General features: G+C 41.2%; 1 long non-coding RNA gene across 1 annotated transcript in view; it reads right to left on the reverse strand.

The window, feature by feature from the left end:
• Nucleotides 1–4,123, reverse strand: part of LOC131185222 (uncharacterized) — a 28,409-nt gene extending 24,286 nt beyond the window's left edge. Inside the window, exon 1 of the long non-coding RNA XR_009152107.1 lies at nucleotides 3,770–4,123. This is a non-coding gene — a long non-coding RNA (uncharacterized LOC131185222). The remainder of the gene's footprint in view (nucleotides 1–3,769) is intronic.
• Between the last annotated feature and the right edge of the window lie 8,157 nt (nucleotides 4,124–12,280).

The following is a 12,280-nucleotide window of genomic DNA, read 5'->3' on the forward strand; positions in this document are numbered from 1 at the left end:
CTCTCTACTTAAACTGAAATCCTGAGCTATTTACATTACACATAAAAACCCCATGCAATCTAACTACTGAATATAAAGAGTACAAAAGGATGTGAGGATTGGAGTGGAGGCTGACATCTCCCTTCTTAATTCTGCAAAGCCCACTCCTCCTCCTCTCCACAAACTCCATTTCCTTTTAGCGTTGATGATGTTACCTAGTTGGGTCATGAAACATTCGCAAGAAAACAACCAAGCTCAGAGAGCACCAAGGACTCCCATAGTCCTCCTCTTCCTCCTCCTGACCCCCTTCCTCCTATTCTCCACAAACTCCCCTCCTGTCAGGCTGCCTCTGATTATATTTAGGAAAGAATACGCCTTGATTTCATTTGCAAATAAAGAAAAGTACTTTTACTAAATACATCGTGACTGCAGCAGTATAAAGTTGAATCTGAGACAAAATATGGCTAACATTCCATATCCCATTGTTAGTCCCTCCTCTCCCCAAGAGGTCAGCAGGTTTGGTCCAATGCCAGCTCCTTCTCGGCCCCCTGTGGTAATCTTCTTCTGCAGGTCTCTGGCTGTAAATCATCTCAGGAATGCAATGTCTGTTGAAAGCCCGCGCTCTAACATTCCTGTTGATTCAAACTATGTCAGACGACACTCTTAAAGGGCCCTCTCTACTTAAACTGAAATCCTGAGCTATTTACATTACACATAAAAACCCCATGCAATCTAACTACTGAATATAAAGAGTACAAAAGGATGTGAGGATTGGAGTGGAGGCTGACATCTCCCTTCTAGCACTGATGGTGTTACCTAGTTGGTTCATGAAACATCCACAAGAACCCCACAGTCCTCCTCCTCCTCTCCATAAATCCTATTCTCTTGTAGCACTGATGGTGTTACCTAGTTGGGCCAGGAAACATCTGCAAGAAAACCACCAAGCTCAGAGAGTGCACAAATAGAGTAATTTGAGAAGCCGTGATCCTATTCTTTCCTTCCTTGGCTTTGCAAATGCGGCTTCATTTTGTCAAACTGCTGCGTTACCCGGATTGATCAGCGTTACCCGGATTGATCTACATTAGAGCGCTTCATCTGGGTTGCTCTGAAAATGATCTTTTGTGGCCCTGCATTGTCAACTCATTGTCAACTGTTTCAACTCCTACCCTCAAAACGACACTATAGAGCACTGCACACCAGAACAACTAGACACAAGAACAGTTTTTCCCCGAAGGCCATCACTCTGCTAAACAAATAATTCCCTCAACACTGTCAGACTATTTACTGAATCTGCACTACTATTAATGTTCTCATAGTTCCCATCACCAATCTATTTCCACTTATGACTGTATGACTATAACTTTTTTGCTGGCAATCCTTATGATTTATATTGATATATTGACCATCAATTGTGTTGTAAATGTTGTACCTTGATGAACGTATCTTTTCTTTTATGTACACTGAGAGCATATGCACCAAGACAAATTCCTTGTGTGTCCAATCATACTTGGCCAATAAAATTCTATTCTATTCTATTCATTCTTTGAGTGAGGTGGTGAAATCTGAATCGGTTTACTACAGGTTCGCTGGCTGAACCTGTGTGCCGTGCGCTAAATGCACACTGTGCATGCAACAAATGTGAGGTGCGCGCGCACAGTGCATGCCCAAAGGAGGCATGGGGTAAGTAGGACAGTGTGCGAGGTGTGTGTGTGATCAGCTGTGACACGTGATCTTCGGAGTCTTTTTTTTTTTACTTTTAAAAGCATTTTTTTAACAATCTATTCGCCCGAATAGGTTGTAAAAAAAATGCTATCAAAAGGTAAAAAAAAAAAAGGCTCTGACGATCGCGTGGCACAGCTATGATTGTCGGAGCCTCTTTTTTTTACTTTTTAAAAGCATTTTTACTTTTACTTTTAAAAAATGCTAAAAAAGAAAAAAAAAAGTTCCGACAATCGGACATTGCTCACCTGATCGTCGAAACTTTTTTTTTTCCCCATTTTTTACTACCAGTTCAGGCGAACCGGACCAAACCGGGAGCATTTCACCCCTGCTTTGGGCCCATCAAGGAGTGAGCCCAGTGATTTGATGGAGACAACATTTTGGTTTAATGGTTAAGACACCAGGCTAGAAACTGGGAGACTGTGAGTTCTAGTCCCACTTTAGATGAAGCCAGTTAGATGACTTTAGGCCAATCACCAGGAGACTGTGAGTTCTAGTCTTGCCTTAGCCATGAAAGCCAGCTGGGTGGCTTTGGACCAATCACGAGAAGAAGGTGAATTCTAGTTCCGCCTTAGGAACAAAAGCTAATTGGGTGTCTTTAGGCCAATCACCAGGAGACTGTGAATTCTAGTCCCACCTTAGCCATGAAAGCCAGGTGAATGCCTTTGGGCCAATCCCTGTGACTTCTAGTTCTACCTTAGGCATAAAAGCCAATTGGGTTATTTTAGGTCAATCACCAAGAGGTGGTGAGTTCTAGTCCTGCCTCAGGCATGAAAACCAGCTTGGGTGCCTTTGGGTCAGTCTCTCTCTCAGCCCAACCCCCTCAAGGTTGTTGTTGTGGGAAAAATAGGAGGAAGGTGTGTTGGATCTGTTCACCGCCTTATTTGTAAAAAATAAAGGCAGGATATAAATAGAATAAATAAAATTTCCAACTTCCCTTTACAACGGAACCAGATCGGAGAATCTGCGCCTCATTAAAGGCAGCAATATAGATCCCCGAAAAATCACTAGCAGAATAATTACTAGTGTCAAAGGGGTAGGACTGTTCTGCATGGGATAAGAGACGGTTACTCAGGCGAGGATAATATACTCAACGTTGTCCTTGCGCGGCAAGCTGGAGTATCAAAAAGGAAGGCGTTTCCCCTCCATGCAACTTTGACTTATCCTCGCAAAAGCATTAAAAATGTATTATAGAGACAAGAGGCAGCCCAACTGTGCATGTCCAATTTAAACAATATCTCGGGTCTCTTAGGAATCACCACGCTTTAGCAGATTAAACAAGACGTGTGTAAAACGCCGAGTTCAGTTTTCTAAACGTTACCAGTTTGTGGAGTCCTTACAATGAGCCGAGAGTTTGTGTAGAAGCCTTTTGAACCGGGCCTGGGAGCAAAAAGGTTGGAAAAGGTTGAATTTGTTGAGAAACTACCATCCGGAGTGAAATCCAGCAGGTTCTGACAGGTCCTGGAGAACCGGTAGCGGAAATTTTGAATAGTTCAGAGAACCGGCAAATGCCAACTCTGGCTGGTCCCAAAGTGGGGAGGGAATGGAGATTTTGCAGTATCCTTCCCCCAGGGGTGAGGAGGGAATGGGGATTTTGCAATATCCTTCCCCTGGAGTGGGGAAGAAATGGAGATTTTGCAATATCCTTCCCCTGGAGTGGGGAGGGAATGGAGACTTTGCAGTATCCTTCCCCCTGCAGTGGGGAGGGAATGGGGATTTGGCAATATCCTTCCCCTGGAGTGGGGAAGGAATGGAGATTTTGCAGTATCCTTCCCCTGCTACGCCCACCAAGCCACACCATGCCCACCAAGCCACGCCCACAGAACGGTAGTAAAAAAAAAATTGGATTTCACCCACTGCTACCTTCTCATTATAGAACCTAGACCTAGAGGATCTAGACCGGACCAGCAATCTAGAAACGGTTACTTCCTAACCATCTTGATTGACAGCTCTGTGGAGAACAGATTGCTCTCATCCGTAGGACGTCTTACGGCCGTGAGCAAGTGATAAGGGAAGTTGGAGATCTGCTTCTAAACATTGTGGTGAGCCACGATTTGTTTGTTGAGCTTACCGCAGTTGGCTTCTTTCGCATGCATAAACGACGATCGCAATTGTTCACAGCTGCGGTTCACAAATCACGCCACCCAAAACTGGGGGAGGATGTTGGCTCTGCCAAATTTAGCATCTCCTGAAAGGTTTTCTCAAAATGGGCTCCTTTTCTTCCAAGATGCAGTACAAATTCTGAAATGTTGGGTTTTCAAGGTACGGTCGTATCTGACAAATCAATTCCTCGCTCTTCAGTTGAGCTTCTTTGATTGATTGATAGACAGACAGATAGACATCCTAGAATCCCATCTGCCTCAGATTGATACGGAGGCTTTCTCAAGACAAACATAGCTAAAATATATCATTATTCATTATTAGACTTCCATACTGTTTATCCCAGTTGGTGATCTGTACAATCCATGAGGGACTTTTAAAATAGAAAACCGTCATGTTACAACTTGAACAAGGATGTTAGGAAACCTATTTTAATTTCCGAGAATTCTTTGATGTCACGCCTATCGAAACAATTCCTTAATTTTGGAGACTGAGTAAGCATCCATTGCCCAAGATTTCAAAGACTCCAAGTTTTGATTGAGGATCAAATTAGTGTTGGGAACAAATCCTATGAATGGCTGTGATGGTTATGCATTATTTATTTGAATGTCCCACAAGAGCCGAGTTTCTCAACCTCAGCAACTTGAAGCAGGGTGAACTTCAACTCCCAGACTTCCCAAGCCACCCAAGTGGGAATTCTTGGAATTGAGATCCATCACTCTTTGCTTTGCCAAGGTTGAGAAATACTGCCCTCAAATCATGTATCCTTTTTCCTTTTGATTGTTAACTCCAGAAGCCATACTGAAATTGGGTGATATCTAAATTGATTGATTGATTGATTGATTGAATGAATGAATGAATGAATGAGATCAGAACCAATGTAAGAAATGCAATAACCATCCTTCAGAAGGTTCCTGCTTTGATATCATCCCAGGTTTGTGTTTTCCTATCTTCCTTTGACAACATTTAAGTTCTACACGTTCTCCAGATCTTGTTGACAATTAGCCTACTGCCTCCATCCGATACCGAACGCCCCTTGTACTTAAAATGCTTCTTCAAGCTGGCATTCCCCGGATGTGCTGGATTGCAAATCCCAGGATTTTCTGACTCAGGAAAAACATGACATTTCATGAGTCTAAAAGAGGGCTGTGAAAATATCTACAGACCCCTCACATCCTGGACATAAACTATTTCAACTCCTATACACTGAGAGCATATGCACCAAGACAAATTCCTTGTGTGTCCAATCACACTTGGCCAATAAAATTCTATTCTATTCTATTCTATTCAACTCCTATCCTCAAAATGACGCTATAGAGCACTGCACACCAGAACAACTAGACACAAGGACAGTTTTTCCCTCGAACGCCATCACTCTGCTCAACAACTAATTCCCACAACACTGTCAAACTATTCACTAAGTCTGCACTACTATTAATCTTTTCATTGTTCCCATCACCCATCTCCTCCCATTTTTAACTGTATGACTGTAACTTTATTGCTTGTATCCTTATGATATATATTGATATTGATATTGTTTCCTGATTGCTTATTTGTATTTTATGACTATCATTAAATGTTGTACCTTATGACTCTTGACGAATGTATCTTTTCTTTTATGTACACTGAGAGCTTATGTACCAAAGACAAATTCCTTGTGTGTCCAATCACACTTGGCCAATAAAAACATTCTATTCTATTCTATTCTATTCTATTCTATTCTATTCTATTCTATTCTATTCTATTCTATTCTATTCTAGAATGAGATTTGACAGATTAAAACCAAGGTGCCCAGTATCTGGTTCTTTACTTTTTTGTTCAAGTGATTTTGGAAGTTCAAGGCAGGGGTCTAAAGTCCTTTCGTGGTCCTCAGTGGTGGCTTCAGTACAGAGTAGACTTCGCACGGGGCATGAACTCACAGCTGGCAGTTACATCACATGTCCAGGCAGCTTCAGAAGCTCCTTTGTCTCCACTTTTGAACTTTGCTGAACTTCATGGCTACACAAACATGTTGACAAGAAAAAACTAAAGGCACTGACTCACCGGACCTTAAAACTACTCTACGCAACTTTGCATGCCAAGTTAGATGAAGGCTAGGCAGAGGTAAAGAGATTACATATCTATTATCTGTGTACTTTATGCACACATGCCAAAGGATTGTCACCATGCCAAGTAGCAGTCTCGATGAGAATGCCTACGGCATGAGAGGAAGGATATTCGAGAAAGCAATATCACTTATTGGTTGCAACATTTTGGAAGGAACTCTGTTAACCTTTTGTGAAGTCTGAAAAAAATAATACCTACAATCACAATAATAATGATATCATAAAAACTTATGAGGGAGGATATTGGTTTTAAGGAACATCTTATCCATGCTGAATCATGGATGCTCCAACCCAACGGTCTCCAACCTTGATAACTTTAAGCTTTGCTGGCTGAGGTATTCTGGGAGTTGAAGTCCACAAGTCTTAAAGTTGCCAAGGTTGGAGACCCCTGCTCCAACCTGTGGAGAAGACATAATTCCAGACCTGATGTTTGTCCTTCTTCTGCTTTTGAAGGAACGTTTTTATTTACACTCATAATTTTTTCATCCCAACATACCATCTAGGAACTACTGTATACTTGTCAAGTATAACTAGATACTTAGCGGTCCCGATTCTATTAGCTGTCTTAAAAATGTCTCAAAAAGCTGTTAGATCTAGGACCAATACATAAATTTTCTTTTGTGCAATTCTTCCGTTAGCTAAACCATGACATAGATTGCTAGAAACTCTTCAGACTGTTGGGTATCATCCTAAATTGGGTGTCTGGGATATATAGTATCTGTTGTCACTTCCATCTTGCCTTTTTTGATCTTCCCCTGACTTTCAGTGTCTCTTTAGTGTTCCCTGAATGTCTCTTGACTTCCATTGCTACCTAAAATGTTCCAGAAGAAGAACATAAAATCAATCTATCTATCTATCTATCTATCTATCTATCTATCTATCTATCTATCTATCTATCTATCTATCTATCTATCTATCTATCTATCTATTCTTCACTTACAAATTCTGGAGCAATGGCTTCTGTACAATTAATTTTAGAAACCTGACTTTAAAAAAAAAAGCTCCTATTTTTCAAGAAGATTTGAACATCTTTTTAGCTGCATTTATGATTTCAGATCTACAAAGAAGTAAATTTCCTGCAAAGCTGTCTTTATCCCAGTTTTAGCTCCTGCATTTGGTGGTGTTTTTGAAAAACTGTATTATGTGTTTTTACTTTATCTGCAAAGATATGTACAAATATTACAAAAGTTAGCCTTTATATTATAGTGGAATATAAATTTAGAAATTATACGCATTTACAGGAGGCAAGAGAGAGAAAGAATGACGATGTGTCGTCCCACAAAAATTGGATTGCTAAATAGTTGTTGGATGATGTTTATTCATGGGTGACTTAGCAGGTTATCTATCTGTCACCAGAACATCTATCTAAGTGCCAATAAACTATGTACTATTTCTAATTCTCAGTAGAAATACTTACTGTCCAGAAGCAGATGTTCTTAACTCATTTCATCTCTAAACAAGACCTTCTACCAGTTCATTCTTTGAGTTCATCCCATCACACAAAGTTCTTCCTTCTATTCAAAACGATTGTGCCTCTCTTGGGGTCTTCAAGATAGATAGGTCTACAGTTCCAACACCTGGAGAAGGAGTTGCCTTCTTGAAAAAGCACCTTCAGGACAACCATGACCTGGATGACTGAGAATCTCCAAAGACAAATTAGATGGACATGACCTTATAGATGACCCTCATTCTGTCAAGGACCTTGGAGTACTCATTTCTAAAGATCTAAGTGCCAGAGCTCACTGTAACAACATTACCCAAAAGACACTAAAAGTTGTTAACTTAATCTTTCATAGGACAGACGTTTGTCTGAAAATGGTTTAAGGTCTCCTGCTTGATCTGGGAGTTGGACTAGAAGACCTCCAAAATCCCTTCCAACTCTGTTATTCTATTATTCATGAAGTTTATTTATTTATTTACATTTCTCTCTCTGGGCACACTGAGAATATATCTACTGAAGAAAAAAAAACCTCCGCATTGGGGACAGGAAGTGCATCTGGCCAGTAAATACTCAGCTCCAACCAGTTGCCCAGACTTCATCCCGCAAACGATTATGGGATAGTTAAAAGAGAATGATTGAGTTTAGCAATAGCACTTTGACTTATATACCGCTTTACAGTGCTTGACTGCCCTCTCTAAGCGGTTTACAGAGTTAGCCTCTTGCCCCCAACAATCTGGGTCTTCATTTTACCCACCTTGGAAGGATGGAAGGCTGAGTCAACTTTGAGCCAGTTCTTCCTTCCTTCCTTCCTTCCTTCCTTCCTTCCTTCCTTCCTTCCTTCCTTCCTTCCTTCCTTCCTTCCTTCCTTCCTTCCTTCCTTCCCAAGCTATACTAGACTTATACACCACTTCACAGTGCTATTACAGCCCTCTCTAAGCGGTTTACAGAGTTAGCCTCTTGCCCCCAACAATCTGGGTCCTCATTTTACCCACCTCGGAAGGATGGAAGGCTGAGTCGACCTTTATTTTAATTTATTGCTGAGTGATGTTAAGTGACATTAGCTTACTTTACCAGACTCAAAAAGAAAGACATTTAGCAATTTGTTCTGCTCAGAAGGCAAGATTTTACAGTAGCAAAGATACTTCCTACTTCAGCCTGGCTGGATGCAGCCATTTTCCATTAAACAGGGCTATGGGATGTTGGAAGAAAAACTTCAATTTCTTTGCTGGTTGAACGAGTGAGAAGGATCAGCTGGTGCTCTCTTCCATGCCCTCCAGTTGGATCGATATTTTCCTAATCAGTCAGGAATTTCTACCTTGCATCAGACAAACTTTCCTGACCCAGAGCTCTTAACTCATCATTCTTTGACCTTTCTTTTGGCAGGAACTCACCTGAACGCAGCTGACTGTGTCCCAGTCTGTCCCTCCCACTTTCTACCTGGAAGATGGCAGAGATCCAGGACTCTCATCCAAGAAGGGCAAAGGGCCAGGAACTGACCAAATGAGCATGTTTTGTTAGAGTTAACTGCACACAATGTTCTTTCAATGCAGGCTGAGCATTTCACATTTCATAATCTCTCGCTTTCTCTCTCCCCCTGAGTAATATCGGTCTCTGGTTTTAATTAATGCATTATTTATTTTGCTTGTTTCCTGCTTTTATTATTTTTATTAACAAAGTGGTGAACATATCCAACACACTTCCCTCCCCATCCTAGTTTCCCCACAACAACAACCCTGTGAGGTGGGCTGGATTGAGAGAGAGGGACTGGCCCAAAGTCAGCCAGTCATCTTTTATGACTAAGGCGGGACTAGACCTCACTGCCTCTTGGTGATTGGCCCAAGTCACCCAGTCAACTTTAATGGTTAAGGCGGGACTAGAACTCATCATCTCTTGGTGATTGGCCCAACGTCATCCAGCTGATTTCCATTGCTAAGGTGGGACTAGAACTCACCATCTCGTGACAATTGGCCCAAGTCACCCAGTCAACTTTAATGGTTAAGGCGGGACTAGAACTCACCATCTCTTGGTGATTGGCCCAAGGTCATCCAGCTGGCTTTCATGACTAAGGCGGGACTAGAACTCCCAGTGTCCCCATTTCTAGCCAGATGCCATAAATATAGCTTTTAAAAAAAACCCCAATATTACAATTTCCTCTCTGGAGAAAGATGGCGTGGCACGTGACTCAGAGATATTTTCCAACACAAGAAGAAACCTGAATCCAATATGTCTAATTATTCACCTAAGGAGAGTTTATTTATAGCATGATGTAAAATATTAATGTTGACTCAGCCTTCCATTCTTTATAAGGTAGGTAAAATGAGGACTCAGATTGTTGGGGGCAATAAGTTGACTCTGTATATAAATATACAAATAGAATGAAGACTATTGCTAACATAGTATAAGCCGCCCTGAGTCTTCGGAGAAGGGTGGGATATAAATGCAAATAAAAAAAAAAGTATGCAGGAATACCGTCATAGGACACACAAACACAAAGCCATTTTCTATGTCCATACAGTATATATGTCCATGGAGATTCTCAGTCCCCCAGGTCCTGGTTGTCCCAAAGGTGCTTTTTTTCAAGAGGCAACTGGACTTTCTTTGTTTTTCTTTGACGATGTTTCGCTTCTCATCCAAGAAGCTTCTTCAGCTCTGACGGGATGGTGGGGAATGGAAGGATTTATACTCTTTGCAGACAGAGCTGGTCATCTGCATCCTTTTATAGAGAGTCATTGAGGCTCTCAATGGAGGTTTATTTGTGTCATCAGGTAAACCTTGTATAAGAAGTGAAATGTCTTCAAAGAAAAAGTTCCGTTCTCTCTCTCTCTTTTTTTAATTTGCATTTATATCCCGCCCTTCTCCGAAGACTCAGGGCGGCTTACACTTATGTCAAGCAATAGTCTTCATCCATTTGTATATTATATACAAAGTCAACTTATTGCCCCCAACAATCTGGGTCCTCATTTTACCTACCTTATAAAGGATGGAAGGCTGAGTCAACCTTGGGCCTGGTGGGACTTGAACCTGCAATAATTGCAAGCAGCTGCTGTTAATAACAGATTGTCTTATATTATATATATTTTATATATTTATATTTAATTAAACTTTTATACCGCCCTTCTCCCGAAGGACTCAGGGCGGTGTACAGCCTACATTAAAACAATTAATATACACACTAAAATAACAATTAAAAAACTCAATAAAGGCCGAAATTAAAACCGTCCAATTGACCATAAAATACCCAATAAAATTAAAATTAAAAAATTTAAAATTTAAAAATTTAAAAATCAGGCCAGTCCCGCTTGGATAAATAAATTTACCAGTCTATAATAATAATAATAATAATAATAATAATAATAATAATAATAATAATAATAATAATAATAATAATAATAATAATAATAATAATAATAATATTTTAATTTGTATACCGCCCTTCTCCCGAAGGACTCAGGGTGGTGAACAGGCAGATAAAATACAAATATACACAATAGTTAAAATATCCCTTAAAAAACTAATTTAAATGTGCCCAAATATTAAAATAACATACACCCCCATAAGATTATAAAACTTTAAAAACCCATCAAATTTAAAATTTAAAAGTAAAAATCAAGCTAGTCCAGCCATACGAAATAAATAAGTTTTAAGTTCGCGGCGAAAGGTCCTAAGGTCCGGTAGTTGTCGAAGTCCGAGGGGAAGTTCGTTCCACAGGGTCGGGGCCCCCACAGAGAAGGCCCTCCCCCTGGGGGCCGCCAGTCGGCACTGTTTGGCTGACGGCACCCTGAGGAGTCCCTCTCTGTGGGAGCGCACCGGACGGTGGGAGATAGAGGTTGGCAGTAGACGGTCCCGTAGCACCTTTGGGACAACCACGAGTTGGAGGACTGAGAATCTCCAGAGATCTTGAGAAGAAGTTCTGAAGAAGCTTCTTGGATGAGAAGCGAAATGTCTTCAAAGAAAAACCAGAAAGTCCAGTTGCCTCTTGAAAAAGCAGCAACTCTGACCTGGAGGACTGAGACTCTCCATAGACGTTTAGCTATGCCTGCTAGGATAAGTCACAAACAAAGGGATCGAGGCACTAATTCCATTATTATTGATAGACCTTCAAAGGACTAGGCCAGGAAACCAACTCTCATACTGCAGCGTATGCCACACCGCTTCTTGGCAGCAGAGAATCGTTGCCTATTGGCTGCGACGTTTCTCCTTAGCCAGCGGGAGAAATGAGCGGCCATCATTGGCCAAGAGTTGATTGCTGCTATATAAGTAGAGAGAAGTGTGTTAGTTCGGTAATATTGCCTTTTTTACTTGCTGTTAGTTTGTTCTTTTTTGTCAGTGAGTGTTAATAAAGAATTATTGCTTACCGTCAAGCCTCCATTCCTTTCTTCATTCTTTGAATGAAGCACATACGTCTGAACAACAAAATTGGGCATCATGTGTTTCTTATGTTGGCTTTGTTCTGGGGCTTAAAATGTGTTGCTGTCCATGTTATTGAACATTTCTGCCTAGTTTCTCCAAGGACTCCTCCTTGGCTGTCTACACTGAGGGTCCAGAATTTGGAAACGTTATTTTATATTCAGTAACTTCAATATTAGGGACGTGGTGGCTCAGAGGCTAAGACGCTGAGTTTGTTGATCGAAAGGTCGTCAGCTCAGCAGTTCGAATCCCTACTGCCGCGTAACGGAGTGAGCTCCCATGACTTGTCCCAGCTTCTGCCAACCTAGCAGTTCGAAAGCATGTAAAAAATGCAAGTAGGAAAATAGGGATCACCTTCGGTGGGAAAGTAACAGCGTTCCGTGAGCCTTTGGCGTTGAGTCATGTTAGCCACATGACCACGGAGATGTCTTCGGACAGCGCTGGCTCTTCGGCTTAGAAATGGAGATGAGCACCGCCCCCTAGAGTCGAGAACGACTAGCACATATGTGCAAGGGGAACCTTTACCTTT

Source organism: Ahaetulla prasina, chromosome 14 (assembly GCF_028640845.1).
Source record: "Ahaetulla prasina isolate Xishuangbanna chromosome 14, ASM2864084v1, whole genome shotgun sequence".
In the NCBI taxonomy this organism is placed as follows: domain Eukaryota; kingdom Metazoa; phylum Chordata; class Lepidosauria; order Squamata; family Colubridae; genus Ahaetulla; species Ahaetulla prasina.